The 16,621-nt window shown below is 37.3% G+C and overlaps 2 pseudogenes; both read right to left on the bottom strand.

The window, feature by feature from the left end:
• Positions 1 to 450: 450 nt before the first annotated feature.
• LOC149236953 (F-box protein At5g51380-like) lies at positions 451 to 2,697 on the bottom strand (annotated as a pseudogene).
• A 4,330-nt stretch (positions 2,698 to 7,027) lies between these two features.
• Positions 7,028 to 8,564, bottom strand: LOC149236954 (F-box protein At5g51380-like; annotated as a pseudogene).
• Positions 8,565 to 16,621: the final 8,057 nt, after the last annotated feature.

A 16,621-nucleotide genomic window follows, 5' to 3' on the forward strand; every position in this document is an offset into this window, starting at 1 on the left:
GACCCCTTTAACTGCTTCAGTGGTGTTAGGAGATATCCCTTGCTTTTCGGTTCCAGTTTTCCACAACTTGTTCGAATATACAGCAGCATGTCTTCTAGCCCTTTAATATCCCAAAAATATAGAACACTACCATGTTCCTGATGTGTTGGAGGCTTCATCGATGGACAAGTGTGCAGGCCAAAATTCCTTGTATGCAATTCATTTGATACCCCATGAATAGTGATAAAGTGGCTTTATAACAGAAAACTTTAAACTTGAGTTAAAATATTCCACCATTTTAAAGGTACACCTATCTTGATTTGAACGGCTTTGATAGCTTCATTTGGTTTCTTACATATCCTTTAGGTGTTTCCTTTTGAAAATTCCCGCCCATATTACCAAACTGTTTGTCTGCGTTAAAACCATCACCTACAGCAGTTTCGTAGCGCGCTACGAAACTGCTGTGTAATTTCAAAAACACAGTCTTTCTTTCTGATCAATTTCAATGCCTGCAAGACTAGTAGCAAGAAGAGATTTAGTGTCTAGTTGCCATTTGAACTCCTTAAGAACAATAAACAAGGAAGCTAATGAAGGAGTAATCTCAATTTCTTTAATGTTATTGCAGGAGACAACTCATAACCTCTTAAGATCCTTTAAACCAAGAAGAACAGTCTATAAAACCACAGTAGACAGTAGGGAGACCCTCCTTGTCTTGTAAATTGCAACGAATAATCTGAAGCCGTTCAAGTGCAGGACAGAAACCCAAATGTTCGACTGGACCGGGGTTCGAATCTATTTTCTTGCAATTTTCCAGCCTAAGGGTCTTCAAATTGCTGCAATATGACAGAGCTGCAATTCATCCCTCATCAAAATCCTGATTCACTAATGTCAATTCTTCAGGCATAAAACAGTACTACCCGATTGCAGCAATTTCATCATAGCTACCATCATAGCTACTTAGCTCGAGCTTCAGTAGAAGTTTAAAGCTAAGAGCCAACTTGGTAAGGCCAATATCACTGAAACTAAAATGGTAAAATTCTTCAATGGACCCAACTAAGCGAAGGATCTGCAAATTCTGACAGGTGGAAATGACACTAAGGGACTCATCAGTACCGTGATGCAGTTCCAACTCTTGTAGCATTTGGCAGTTCTTAGCAATACATGCAAAACCAATCTCTGTATTGGGGAATCCAACCTTTTTCTCTTCTGTAGATTGTTTCAACCCTATTTTGGAAGCTTCTTTTCCAGTTTGTTAATGTTGACAAGGGAACAACTACAAGGAAAAGACTGTGTATCTACTGCAAAGATCTTTAGATCGAGATGTCTGTCATCTATAGGCAAACTCTGTCTTGCTCCAAACATTGAGGAGAATAAGTTCGAATCAACCCACAAATACACATACATAATGATGGCTTGGAACAGAAAATCACGCTTCTTACATCTGCAAACATGACAACTTACAACGAGATAAACCAAATGAAAAACCTTGATTTGTTTGACTGGACTCATTTGAATGGAATGTGCATGTAATCTACGATGCTCATAAGATCCTACTTCCCTGTTAATGCCCAGGGTTGTCTTCCCACTCTTGCAAATAAGATTTTACTGAAGGATCATAATTTGTGGCTAGGCGAAGGTAATGATCTACTCTCGAATGAAATTTTGATGTTGGACCCTTCAGAATGTGCCACAGTAAAGCACTACAGCCTGTTGTTTTCTCCTCTGAAGGCTCCATGACAATTTCTCCCATTATTTTTCGTATACCTTTTATGAGCTGCTTAACAGATGCATTTCAGAGCACAAATGACACAGTCTCAGCCAAAAACTCTTGCACATATTCTCGATGGTAGTACCGCAGCTGCTTTGTTATCTTCATTACATATGCAATGTCCTTTACAAGAAGCTTCTGCATGTACTTCAAGATATAAGAGAAAGCTGTGAAAACCTGTTCAAGAATTTCAGGATTTCGATCTCCACCAGATTCTAGAAGGTTTCCCATGGCTTCCATTAGTTTATGGAGAAAAGGCATGAACTCCTCACGCAAATCCCTTGACAGAACTGCAATCAAACTGAGGATAGGCTCAAGGGAAAGCTTAGCCTACATGTGCAACCGGCAAAGAAATTTTGATACAATTATTTCCTTGTGTAGCAAAACTCGTGGTAAAGTTTGCACCACTGGCATCAATTCTTCATATAGAGAAATAAATTCTGCCGCACTATTCAGTTCCCGCCATTGTAGAAGGTTTTCATGGAAAAATGATGTTCCTTGAGTTGGCTCAAATAGTGTCAACGCTGTAACCAAATGCCAGAACCAAGCAAGTTTTCAAGTGCCCTAGAACTTGATATGCGACTGGAGTGTGGATAATTAAAATGGCCATAATTGACACTAGACCATTTGCGCAAGTAACCAGATCTTTAAACCGGCCAAAAACATGGATTCTGAGAGCCAAAAAAAAGCATCCATCCAAATCGGAGATAACTTGAGAAAGGTTCATGGCAATTTGATACCCTTGACCAACTTTTACCTTGACCGCTTTCCCCTGATAAAAACAACTCCTTGTAAATCCGCTTGTAGTACTCGTATAATTCAGTCAAATGTGTAAAATTGGCCTGAGCTTCCTTTGCCTGAAGTCTTTTCTCCCAATCACTGCCATAAAGTGTATTCAAAATATAACCTGCTTTGACCAAGAACTGTGGCATCTCTTTGAAGAAGTCCATGATGACAGTTAAATGAAATTCATCAGCAGAAAAATCTCTAAACTAATGCATTTCATTCATTGTGCGGACGAGAGAGCCTTCGACTTGAAACCTCGAGAACTCTGAGCATAACCTGCAGCCATTGCATTCCATGCAACTACATCTCTCTCTGGCATTTCATCAAACACTTGGAAACCTTCCTCTATACTCCCACACTCCAAACAACATAATAGTGACAAAGTTGTGAAAAAACTGTTTCTTTTTAACTTGAAGCCCAGCATTGAAGATTATAGGTGGAAGAAGATATATGGAAAAGAGTTCTTCATTAAAACGCAAAATATGAGAACTCGTGCCTCCACTAAATAGAAGAACTATAAACCCCGCACAACACCCTATGGCAAGGGCCGTAATGGATTCATTGACCCATCTGTTCTCCTCCAGCAAATGTCCCAGTATGATACGCAAGCACAAAATTGTGACGAATAACGAAATGGCCACCACATGAAGATGATCGGTGTCGTTCGAAAATCCCACCCTAATCAGAAGCGACTGAAATGATCCACTGTCAATAACCGTCCTCATTCTAGCACTCACTATCAGCCATAAGCTTCTGTGATTCTGGAACATAGCACACAGCTGTCACATCAGAAGGCAACCGCCTCATTCATCGGCCGCTTCACAACGGCATCCCTGCCCTGTTTCAATATCATGATGACAGGTATTGCATGTGGTTACAAATGCAGGTGCTGTAGGATTATGTAAGTGATAAAGAACCATCATGGAAGAATGCTTGGCACGTCGCAAAGTATCATATTGGTAATGATTTCCTTGACAAAGGCTAAGAAAGGCCTGACGGGTATCAAAGAATTCACTCTCCAAAATTTCATCTTTATCCCTAGTATCTGCAGGAACATCTGTCACTTCAACAGAATTAAATAAATGTTTTTCCCTACTGTTGACAGGATGCCACTCCCTTTCATCAAGCTTTTGTTGTGCCTCGTAACATATATCACATAATTGAAAATTCTTACACTGGCTACAAGCCCAGTGTTTGCCAGAAACAATGAAGTGACAACAATGTACTCCTTTGTGGCCTTCCGCAACATTGCAAGATACCATTCACGGAGCTTATCAGATTTCGGTGTCTTTTGTATCTCTGGGTGGCAAAAAACAATATAATCCTCTCCCTTCAATGGAGGATAGGCCCATATATAATAGCTTGTCAAACCTCGTTTCTTGCAGTATTTCCATCAATCCGCTTTAAATATCTGTCATTTCCCAATTCAAAGATATTGCAATAGAAGGAACCCCTGACATGAGAGCTTCCCTTGCACTTGCAACAGTGCCAGAATAAATGATGTGATATCCGCAGTCTGATTCCTTGTTGATTCTACTGATTACCACAGAAGGCTTCTTCCAAGGAAAGAGTGCTCCAGATTAACCTAATGAAACACCATCTGCTGGGGTACTAAAAAAACCTTATAAGCTGACAACTGTTGATGCAAACCAAATGGATTTTGATAAACATGACAGCTGGGTAAGGTCTGCTATGGATTAGGACAAATCCCCGATTTCGTAGCGTAGCCAGTGCAAAATATGAATTATGCGCTACGAAATCACTTAAAACATGCTGCGCTGCGAAACTGATAGAAAGGATTTATGTGCCTTTGACAAACAATCGAACTGATGTGAAAAATTTAAAATTTTTTCTTGAGTGATAACAGTGGCTCCACTTGGGATAGTGTACTCCTGTAGTACACTAAGAACTCGTAGGTCCAGTGCTTTATCTTTTTATTTCAAACGGAAATCTGCTTGACAAACATTCCCTTCAAGCTTCTTGGGCCTTCACCTCGGGCTTAAGCTTGATGATGACTGTAGGAGAAAGAAATCTACATCTACTGAAAAATAAATGCTCAGTCAATCTTGAGCTTATTTTAATTTTCCTACCTACCTACCCTATCAATTCAAATTTCTTTCAGCTCAATCAATGTGAAATTTCCAATGCAGCCAATCATTTGTTTTATCTGATATTTGAGTTTTTTGACTCCATAGGAGTTCAGAGCCAATATGATATTGTGATGACCGCTGCCACTGAAATTGCCTCTGCTCTTCATAGAAAAACTGAAACACTGGAGAGTAAAACTCTTCCATGTAGTCAGCTATAGGATCCCAGAATACATGATCAGCTTGATGGTTCTCGTAACTTTCTGGTTGTGCAAACTGATCTTCAACAACAGGGTACACTTCCTCAACCGTGAAAGAGAAAGGAACCAACACTCTCTCCTTGTGTTCTGCCATAGAAGACTTCTGAAAATAACGATCATGATTATGAAGACTATATGCCTGAATTTGACCTTCTAAACCTTCAATGTCTTTCTCAATGTCTTCAGCAATTTCATCCAAAAATTTCATCTTATCCTCTGCCTTGCAGTCAAATGATTTTAGATATGAGGACAAGGACAAAGAAAAATTTTCATTTGTTTCTCCATTACTATGATCATTACTCCATTGTTTGAAACCTTGAATTGAAGGAGAGTTTGCCACGACATCTGATCTATCCATCCATTCCTCCAAAAACATAAGCCAAAAGTCTTCAAATGACTTAATGGATTTGGCAGGAAAGCTTTCAATCCATTGTTTACATTTCCCTTGAAGTGAATCATAGAACAACATAATGCAAACATCCTCATGTTTAACTCTAAGAAGCTCAGTAAAATCACAGAAATCTGATATATGCTTCAAAGTTAAACTCAAATCTTCTCCATTGAATTTTGGACCATTCCTTAGAAAATATGCATCCTTGGGAAAATGATTTGGGAAACCATGAATTCCTGAAAAATTTATGCATGCATACCTTGAAACAAGAATGGTAGCATCTGGGTCCTTCATAACTCCAGTGGAATCACCATGAATGTATGAATTTTGAATTCTTCAACAATGGAGTCGCCAAGGTAGATTTGCAGCCTCAAAAACCTTCTGAGCTCCTGCTACCTTCAGAAGTTCAGCTTCATGATTCATGATTTTCGGGAATGAATAGTCTTCAGACTCCCGGCAGACGCACCAAAATGTTATCTCAAAATCAAGCCCTGGAAGGCTGCAACCCAGGAAGACTTCAAGTAACTATTTCACACCAATCTTTTGACTAAGGCTTAGCCTCCTTAGCCTGAGAGGGCTCTCTCAAAGGATTATTGATTTTGACTATTAATAAGATGGCTAACTCTTGTGAATAACATTTGACAAATAATGAAGGCTGGACAAACATTACATAGGTTTCCATTGGGCCTATGGAGTCAAACATACTACAGCAAACAATGATGATGCCTTACATAGAAGTCAGGGCATTTAGCATTTGGATGTTCAAAATACCACTTATATAAACCCACAGTTTACAAAGACATACAGGAAGTCAGAGCATGATCAATGAATTCTAAGTGATTATGCATTTGTACAACTGTAAAAGGACACTAAAGAAAATATACCATCACACATTCTGAACAAGAAAATCCCTTATGAATCCTGAGAAGTAAAACAGTCATTTATATTACTGAACTCTGTTTTTTACATAAGCCAAAACAGTCCTCTGTTTTATAAAATATCCAACCCTCATTACATCATTGTCTTAGCTATATATAGAATTCTTATTCTACCTAATTCGAGATTCCTCCTCCAGCATGAGGGGAATTCGATAACTGCTTATGATGACACCTATCTGCTATTCAACTAACTATTAAATACAATAAAGTGTTTAACTGGAGTTTTAAAGAGTTCTAATTTGACTATGACTCTAACTCTATCTTCCATGTATAATGATTCCTCCTCGTTCTTTGACACCTGGTCTTCTTTCAGTTTGGCTGAGATGGCTGAGATGGGTAATCAATGCTCCATGTTGACCTTGGATGCTGACCCCTTTAACTGCTTCAGTGGTGTTAGGAGATATCCCTTGCTTTTCGGTTCCAGTTTTCCACAACTTGTTCGAATATACAACAGCATGTCTTCTAGCCCTTTAATATCCCAAAAATATAGAACACTACCATGTTCCTGATGTGTTGGAGGCTTCATCGATGGACAAGTGTGCAGGCCAAAATTCCTTGTATGCAATTCATTTGATACCCCATGAACAGTGATAAAGTGGCTTTATAACAGAAAACTTTAAACTTGAGTTAAAATATTCCACCATTTTAAAGGTACACCTGTCTTGATCTGAACGGCTTTGATAGCTTCATTTGGTTTCTTACATATCCTTTAGGTGTTTCCTTTTGAAAATTCCCTCCCATATTACCAAACTGTTTGTCTGCGTTAAAACCATCACCTACAGCAGTTTCGTAGCGCACTACGAAACTGCTGTGTAATTTCAAAAACATAGTCTTTCTTTCTGATCAATTTCAATGCCTGCAAGACTAGTAGCAAGAAGAGATTTAGTGTCTAGTTGCCATTTGAACTCCTTAAGAACAGTAAACAAGGAAGCTAATGAAGGAGTAATCTCAGTTTCTTTAATGTTATTGCAGGAGACAACTCATAACCTCTTAAGATCCTTTAAACCAAGAAGAACAGTCTATACAACCACAGTAGACAGCAGGGAGACCCTCCTTGTCTTGTAAATTGCAGCGAATAATCTGAAGACGTTCAAGTGCAGGACAGAAACCCAAATGTTCGACTGGACCAGGGTTCGAATATATTTTCTTGCAATTTTCCAGCCTAAGGGTCTTCAAATTGCTGCAATATGACAGAGCCGCAATTCATCCCTCATCAAAATCCTGATTCACTAATGTCAATTCTTTAGGCATAAAACAGTACTACCCGATTGCAGCAATTTCATCATAGCTACCATCATAGCTACTTAGCTCGAGCTTCAGTAGAAGTTTACAGCTAAGAGCCAACTTGGTAAGGCCAATATCACTGAAACTAAAATGGTAAAATTCTTCAATGGACCCAACTAAGCGAAGGATCTGCAAATTCTGACAGGCGGAAATGACACTAAGGGACTCATCAGTACCGTGATGCAGTTCCAGCTCTTGTAGCATTTGGCAGTTCTTAGCAATACATGCAAAACCAATCTCTGTATTGGGGAATCCAACCTTTTTCTCTTCTGTAGATTGTTTCAACCCTATTTTGGAAGCTTCTTTTCCAGTTTGTTAATGTTGACAAGGGAACAACTACAAGGAAAAGACCGTGTATCTACTGCAAAGATCTTTAGATCGAGATGTCTATCATCTATAGGCAAACTCTGTCTTGCTCCAAACATTGAGGAGAATAAGTTCGAATCAACCCACAAATACACATACATAATGATGGCTTGGAACAGAAAATCACGCTTCTTACATCTGCAAACATGACAACTTACAACGAGATAAACCAAATGAAAAACCTTGATTTGTTTGACTGGACTCATTTGAATGGAATGTGCATGTAATCTACGATGCTCATAAGATCCTACTTCCCTATTAATGCCCAGGGTTGTCTTCCCACTCTTGCAAATAAGATTTTATTGAAGGATCATAATTTGTGGCTAGACGAAGGTAGTGCTCTGCTCTCGAATGAAATTTTGATGCTGGACCCTTCAGAATGTGCCACAGTAAAGCACTACAGCCTGTTGTTTTCTCCTCTGAAGGCTCCATGACAATTTCTCCCATTATTTTTCGTATACCTTTTATGAGTTGCTTAACAGATGCATTTCGGAGCACAAATGACACAGTCTCAGCCAAAAACTCTTGCACATATTCTTGATGGTAGTACCGCAGCTGCTTTGTTATCTTCATTACATATGCAATGTCCTTTACAAGAAGCTTCTGCATGTACTTCAAGATATAAGAGAAAGCTGTGAAAACCTGTTCAAGAATTTCAGGATTTCGATCTCCACCAGATTCTAGAAGGTTTCCCATGGCTTCCATTAGTTTATGGAGAAAAGGCATGAACTCCTCATGCAAATCCCTTGACAGAACTGCAATCAAACTGAGGATAGGCTCAAGGGAAAGCTTAGCCTACATGTGCAACCGGCAAAGAAATTTTGATACAATTATTTCCTTGTGTAGCAAAACTCGTGGTAAAGTTTGCACCACTGGCATCAATTCTTCATATAGAGAAATAAATTCTGTCGCACTATTCAGTTCCCGCCATTGTAGAAGGTTTTCATGGAAAAATGATGTTCCTTGAGTTGGCTCAAATAGTGTCAACACTGTAACCAAATGCCAGAACCAAGCAAGTTTTCAAGTGCCCTAGAACTTGATATGCGACTGGAGTGTGGATAATTAAAATGGCCATAATTGACACTAGACCATTTGCGCAAGTAACCAGATCTTTAAACCGGCCAAAAACATGGATTCTATGGATTCTGAGAGCCAAAAAAAAAAAAAAAATCCATCCAAATTGGAGATAACTTGAGAAGGGTTCATGGCAATTTGATACCCTTGACCAACTTTTACCTTGACCGCTTTCCCCTGATAAAAACAACTCCTTGTAAATCCGCTCAGTCAAATGTGTAAAATTGGCCTGAGCTTCCTTTGCCTGAATTCTTTTCTTCCAATCACTGCCATAAAGTGTACTCAAAATATAACCTGCTTTGACCAAGAACTGTGGCATCTTTTTGAAGAAGTCCATGATGACAGTTAAATGAAATTCATCAGCAGAAGAGTCTCTAAACTAATGCATTTCATTCATTGTGCGGACGAGAGAGCCTTCCACTTGAAACCTCGAGAACTCTGAGCATAGCCTGCAGCCATTGCATTCCGTGCAACTACATCTCTCTCTGGCATTTCATCAAACACTTGGAAACTTCCCTCTATACTCCCACACTCCAAACAACATAATAGTGACAAAGTTGTGAAAAAACTGTTTCTTTTTAACTTGAAGCCCAGCATTGAAGATTATAGGTGGAAGAAGATATATGGAAAAGAGTTCTTCATTAAAACGCAAAATATGAGAACTCGTGCCTCCACTAAATAGAAGAACTATAAACCCCGCACAACACCCTATGGCAAGGGCCGTAATGGATTCATTGACCCATCTGTTCTCCTCCAGCAAATGTCCCAGTATGATACACAAGCACAGAATTGTGACGAATAACGAAATGGCCACCACATGAAGATGATCGGTGTCGTTCGAAAATCCCGCCCTAATCAGAAGCGACTGAAATGATCCACTGTCAATAACCGTCCCCATTCTAGCACTCACTATCAGCCATAAGCTTCTATGATTCTGGAACATAGCACACAGCTGTCACATCAGAAGGCAACCGCCTCATTCATCGGCTGCTTCACAACGGCATCCCTGCCCTGTTTCAATATCATGATGACAGGTATTGCATGTGGTTACAAATGCAGGTGCTGTAGGATTATGTAAGTGATAAAGAACCATCATGGAAGAATGCTTGGCACGTCGCAAAGTATCATATTGGTAATGATTTCCTTGACAAAGGCTAAGAAAGGCCTGACGGGTATCAAAGAATTCACTCTCCAAAATTTCATCTTTATCCCCAGTATCTGCAGGAACATCTGTCACTTCAACAGAATTAAATAAATGTTTTTCCCTACTGTTGACAGGATGCCACTCCCTTTCATCAAGCTTTTGTTGTGCCTCGTAACATATATCACATAATTGAAAATTCTTACACTGGCTGCAAGCCCAGCGTTTGCCAGAAACAATGAAGTGACAACAATGTTCTCCTTTGTGGCCTTCCGCAACATTGCAAGATACCATTCACGGAGCTTATCAGATTTCGGTGTCTTCTGTATCTCTGGGTGGCAATAAAGAATATAATCCTCTCCCTTCAATGGAGGACAGGCCCATATATAACAGCTTGTCAAACCTCGTTTCTTGCAGTATTTCCATCAATCCGCTTTAAATATCTGTCATTTCCCAATTCAAAGATATTGCAATAGAAGGAACCCCTGACATGAGAGCTTCCCTTGCACTTGCAACAGTGCCAGAATAAATGATGTGATATCCGCAGTCTGATTCCTTGTTGATTCTACTGATTACCACAGAAGGCTTCTTCCAAGGAAAGAGTGCTCCAGATTAACCTAATGAAACACCATCTGCTGGGGTACTAAAAACCTTATAGGTTGACAACTGTTGATGCAAACCAAATGGATTTTGATAAACATGACAGCTGGGTAAGGTCTGCTATGGATTAGGACAAATACCCGATTTCATAGCGTAGCCAGTGCAAAATATGAATTATGCGCTACGAAATCACTTAAAACATGCTGCACTGCAAAACTGATAGAAAGGATTTATGTGCCTTTGACAAACAATCGAACTGATGTGAAAAATTTAAAATTTTTTCTTGAGTGATAACATGTGGATTAGTTGTTCTTACTTTTAATTGAATTTAGTGTAGATTTCACTTTCATTTTCCTTCAGCAACAAAGATACTGGGCCGATGTCATAGTTCATTGTTTGATGTCTTTATTTCTTTTGAAGAATTGATTTCATTGTAGTTATTTTAAAGCTTTCTCTCTTTTAAGTTTTGAAAACAACTTAGAGATCACCATAATCATCCATATTTCACTTGCTTTATCACCTTTTCATCATCTCACATTAGGGAAAGATAAATCCAAAAACAAACTTAAAAAAACTAAAAACGACAAAAGACTAAGGAAATGGTTATCTAGTACATATAGTACACTTCACTTCATCAGTTTACGAACCCCGGGTTGACAATATAAATAGAAATTTAGATCACACTAAATTGACCAAACACCTGGAATTGAGATGCATTTGACATTTTATTGGTATGTAGACTTCTTATAGTGTCAAAGCTACAACAAGGATAAACAAATAACAAAATTGAAGAATGTTTTTGAAGAGGAGACATGGAATATGGGAAAACACCTAACATATATGAAGAAGTTAGAGGCATGAATATCATCATAAAATAGATAGATTCTGAAAATTATAGAGAGAGAATGGAGTCAATAGAGTTGGTATAAACTATAAGGAGCTTGAAAATGAAGATGCAGAATTAATAATGAGAGGATGTTGAAATATCAAGAGAAGAAAAATTGAATAAACACTCAATTATTATATAGCTTAAACCATTCACAAAAATAAATGAATAATGGGTCAACTTCAAGGTATGAGGAAGGAGATAGAGTCCATTTGAGAAGAGAAAACCATGGAAGATCATCGCATATAAAAAGTGCTACAAGGAATACAAAGAATTATTACTCAATGGAACTTTTAAAGAGGAATCCATACACATCTAAAGAATCATAGAGAAATCCATAAGATGGGAGAAGATGACGAATCTTGGTTTCTAGGAATAAGAAATACTCTATGTTGCATAACTACTCATCGAATCTAGAAGCCACAATTGTTATACACAATTTATAGGGGAAATATTATATTTTATAGTGCCAACGAGTGCATGTTAAGCAAATCAATGAGATAATTTCCTCGCAACAACTCAATAAGCATTTCTAGTAGCAATATATTTTTAAGCATTACTATGACAATAACATGTAAACATTTTTTGAGCTCAAGTTGAGAAATATGGCCATGAAAGAGTATGAATATTGAGAAGGAAAAGATATATATATTCTTAAGTGGGTTTCTTTCACTCTAAAAATATCAAACTAAAGCTGATGAACCTAAGATTTTTGAAGAGATAATCAAGAAGGGAAAATACTTTTATGACTAGAGCAAAGGAAAATAAGAATTTCGAATTCTTTAGAGAGATAAGAAAAAGGAAAAGAAAGATTAGAGGAAAAAGAGATTCCATCCTCCTCTCTTCAGGAATGATCCTAATACATATTAGTAGAGCTATGTAGCTCAAAATGGGTCTATGATGGAAAATTTCTTTGGAAAATAGGAAAGGAAACCAATAAAATGTTGGGAATTGAAGGAAAAACTGTGTACACATATTTCTTTCAAAAGGAAATGTATAATTAGGAGCATGCACAACATGCAAGAGGAAACTATAGTGGAGTATATATGTAAGAATATCCGAAGAATATATGACATCTTAGAAAAGTGACAATAAGACCATTAGTCACACATGATTGAGGTTAAAGGTAAGGTTACCAATCAACCTATTACAATTTAATATATTTGGGAGGAATTCATAGTTACATTGCCCTTGGTTTGGATAAAATATATCATGGAAGTAAGAATGAGAAACCATGTTTAGCTCAACTCTATGCTAGAATTAAAATTAAGGAAATTAATGAGATTATGGTTGTCCATTAGATATGGATGGTGTCACTGGTTGTTACACAACTAAACATGATACCACTTTGTTCATATGATTCTCTTATTAGAATGGATTGGTTGGTTTCTCATAATGCTATCCTAGATTGTCATAATAAGATTTTCACTTGTCTTGATCAAGAAGGAAAGTTGAGAATAGTGAAAGGAATTCGTAGATTCATTTCTATAAGGGAAATTTAATCTTTACAAATGAATAAATGTTATAGGAAAGGATGCCAATTGTATGCAATTCATGTGGAAGATAAATTGAAATGTATAAGCCCAAATCTTGACTTTCTAATGCCAAAAGCTTGTGAAATTGAATTTGGGGAGATGCTAGATTTACCACCAAAAATAGATTCATTATTCTATTAATTTTCTACTTGGAGCTGCTCTAGAATATAAGCCTCCATACATAATTAGTGCAACCAAATTGTGATTAAAATAATTTCTAAAGAAGTGGTATATACACCTATGTGTCTCCAATTGGAGATCACTGGGACTATTTGTAATGAGGAAATACGAGACTTTGAAACTATGCATTTCTTTTAAATTGTTGAACAAGGTCAATGTGAGAAATAAATATCATTTTCCAATAATTGATGAACTATTTAATTAGTGAAGAGGATAAAAGGTATCTTCAAAGATATATCTAAGGTTAGACTACTATTAGATAAGGAAAAATGATGAAGACGTTAATAAGATAACTTTTAGAACTAGGTATGGACACCATGAATTTGTAGTGGAAACATTTGGATTATCAAATGCACTATTTACATTCTTGTGGTTAATGATTCGAATAATTAGAAATTAGTTAGATAATTTTTTCATTTATTCCTAGATGGAATTATTATTTAATCAAATTTGGATGAGAAGCATGAAGAGAAATTAAGGTTAGTACTACAAGTGATAATAGAGCATAAACTATATGGAATGTTAAGCAAAAATTTCATTTTATAAGCCTCCATACATAATTAGTACAACCAAATTCAAGGAGTACAAAATGCATTTGAAAGAATTGTTAAAGAAGGGACATATACAGCTAAGTGTCTCTATTGGTGATCACTAGGACTATTTTTAATGAAGGAAGATGAAACTTTGAAACTATTCATTGATTTTAAATAGTTGAACAAGGTAAATGTGAGAAATAAATATCCTCTACCAAGAATTGATAAGCTATTTGATTAGTGACGAGAATAAAAGTTATTTTCAAAGATATATCTAAGGTTAGACTACAATTAGATAGGTATAAAGGATGAAGACATCAATAAGATAACTTTCAAAACTAGATATGGACACCATGAATTTATAGTGGTGCCATTTGGATCGAAAAATGCACCAGATTCCTTCACGTGGTTAATGAATGGAATACTTAGAAATTATTTAGATAAAATTGTCATTTATTCCTATATACATTCTTATTTAATCAAATTAGTTAGCACTTAAGGTTAGTACTGCAAGTACTAATAGAGCATTGACTATATGAAAAGTATAGCAATTGTTCCTTTTATCAAAGGAGAACTTATTACTTCGGACACATTATCTATCAGAAAGAATATAGTAGATCCAAAGAATATTAAAGCTATTAATAAATGGCATACATTTAAGAATGTAGTTGAGGTAAGATTCTTCATGGGTGTTATATGGAATTTGTACCTACGGATAAATACATCTTCCCTAAGTGGGTAGTTACACTTGGAACAATAAAAAGAAAGTAGTTTAACCTTTTCCTACAATAGATAGATGAGATGAAGGAACTTACTTGTGATCTTTCGCTTCCTTTGATCTCCTTTGAATTGCTCCCGTCGCTCCCACTTGAACTGAATTGGCTCAATTGGTACCTGTCAACAGAGACAAAAGATAGCAACGATCAAAGCATATGATCTATCTACTATAAAAAAATATGGAATTGACAACATTTAAACATATATGCGTCATAGATATAAACAAGAATATGGGAAAAGGAACAAACAACTTTATTGATGTAGAGGGAGGAGTTACACCCGATGCAGTTCGATCCTGTGTCACTCATCCAACTTCAGTGCAAACCCTCATTACACCAAAAGCACATTAATCCAGCAACATAACATTACTTGACATGAACTCAAATCTCAAACCAACAATATTTCTCTACAATATTCAAATTCCAACCCCCTTGATCACTATGATGAGTGGTCAGTTTATAGGGAAATGCAAGTGGTTATTTCATAAATTGGGCATTGAATGGCTTTCCAAAATTACAGTTCGTTTTCATGGAGAAAGGGATGAGAGGATAGAGGGTTAATTGATCCATATCCTATCCAAAGTCGACCTCATAGGATGATATAAGAGTTGGGCATCCTTCTAGAATGCTCTAGAATCAAGGAATATTCCCATAATCAAATTCTAATGTCGCTCATTCTCGCCCAGCGTAGGTCAAAGTGGGTCTAAGTTCACTACAGTGCATCCCTGAATGGGCCTACCTGCTCTATAGCGTAGTTACCCCTAACCAAGGCTGCACTAGTGTCCCAAGGAGGCATTTTAGCAGGGTTTCAAGCTAGGAAACTTTCATGGATGGAAGCATTCAATTTGATGACTTGTCTAGGGCATGTAACAACTGAATTAGGGTTTGATGAGCCCTAATTGTACTAATCTGATCATTAGGAGTGATGTGCACAAATAAACCTGTAACAGTTGCCCCTTAAAGCATGAAGTTGAAAATGATAATGTCGAGTGATATGCTTTATAATTTGTTGAGGAGGATCTAAAGCAGAAGGTGACCTGCATCGATTACAATACATAATATCATGATATCTTTGAATTTTTCATGAATTGCTGAGGGAAGGAATACCCATGCTCAGCGTATAAAATTTTCATTACATGTACATAAATCAGATAGTCGTCTATAGATATAGACCCATGATAGGATGACCATCTGTGTAAATCCATCGTACAGATGATTTAGTACACTCCTGAAATCGTAACCCGAATGGATGAAACTAGACCTAGGGTCTTCTATCTCCTCTAATCATTCACTCAAGTATGAATCTAACCATGTGAAAATGTGATCTGAAGTCGAACATGGGAAGGCAACGTCTGATTACCAGCCAATGATGTAAGTTGTTAATAGACGCGAGAGATATCACTGATAATGATAATGATCCTCAAGGTATTCCAGTACAGTCTTCATGGTGTGAATAGATGTTTTGATGTTGAACACCATACAAAGTCTTTCGGTCGAAGGCCAGTGATGTCAACCTGTCTTCGGAAGCGAGAAACTTACCATTGATGTATGGAAGCCTTAAGGTACTGGAAGGGTGTTTCTAAGTCAACATCCTGGATAATGTGTTGATGTTGACAAGAAGCGACTCATCGCAGGAGGACCTTGATAAATCCCCCATCAATGACACGAAATGAGCGTAATGATTTTGAATACAAAATGTGACTAACGACATAATGTTCAGGAATGGCGGTCATGAAAATGAAGGTTTATGAGCATTGCAAAGGATGAAGTTTACTGAGTGACTTCTCTTGAACATGTCGGTGACACTGAATGAATTGGCAACACTGACCCAAAACGAAAGTGATGGATGGTCTGATAGACCATAGGTATGATAACCATCAAGTAGATAACCCAACCCAAATAGTCACAAAGATGAAGTGAAAGTGTCATGTTCAAGAGCGACTTGCTACCATAAAGTGATTTATCCCTTTGCCCATTTTCCCCAGTCATTGCTGACCAGTACCTCTTTATTTTATAAAACAAGCTTGAGGACGATAA

This window comes from Pinus tabuliformis, chromosome 8 (genome assembly GCF_031772625.1).
Source record: "Pinus tabuliformis cultivar Carrire ecotype Pingquan chromosome 8, CPIR1, whole genome shotgun sequence".
Classification (NCBI taxonomy): Eukaryota; Viridiplantae; Streptophyta; class Pinopsida; order Pinales; family Pinaceae; genus Pinus; species Pinus tabuliformis.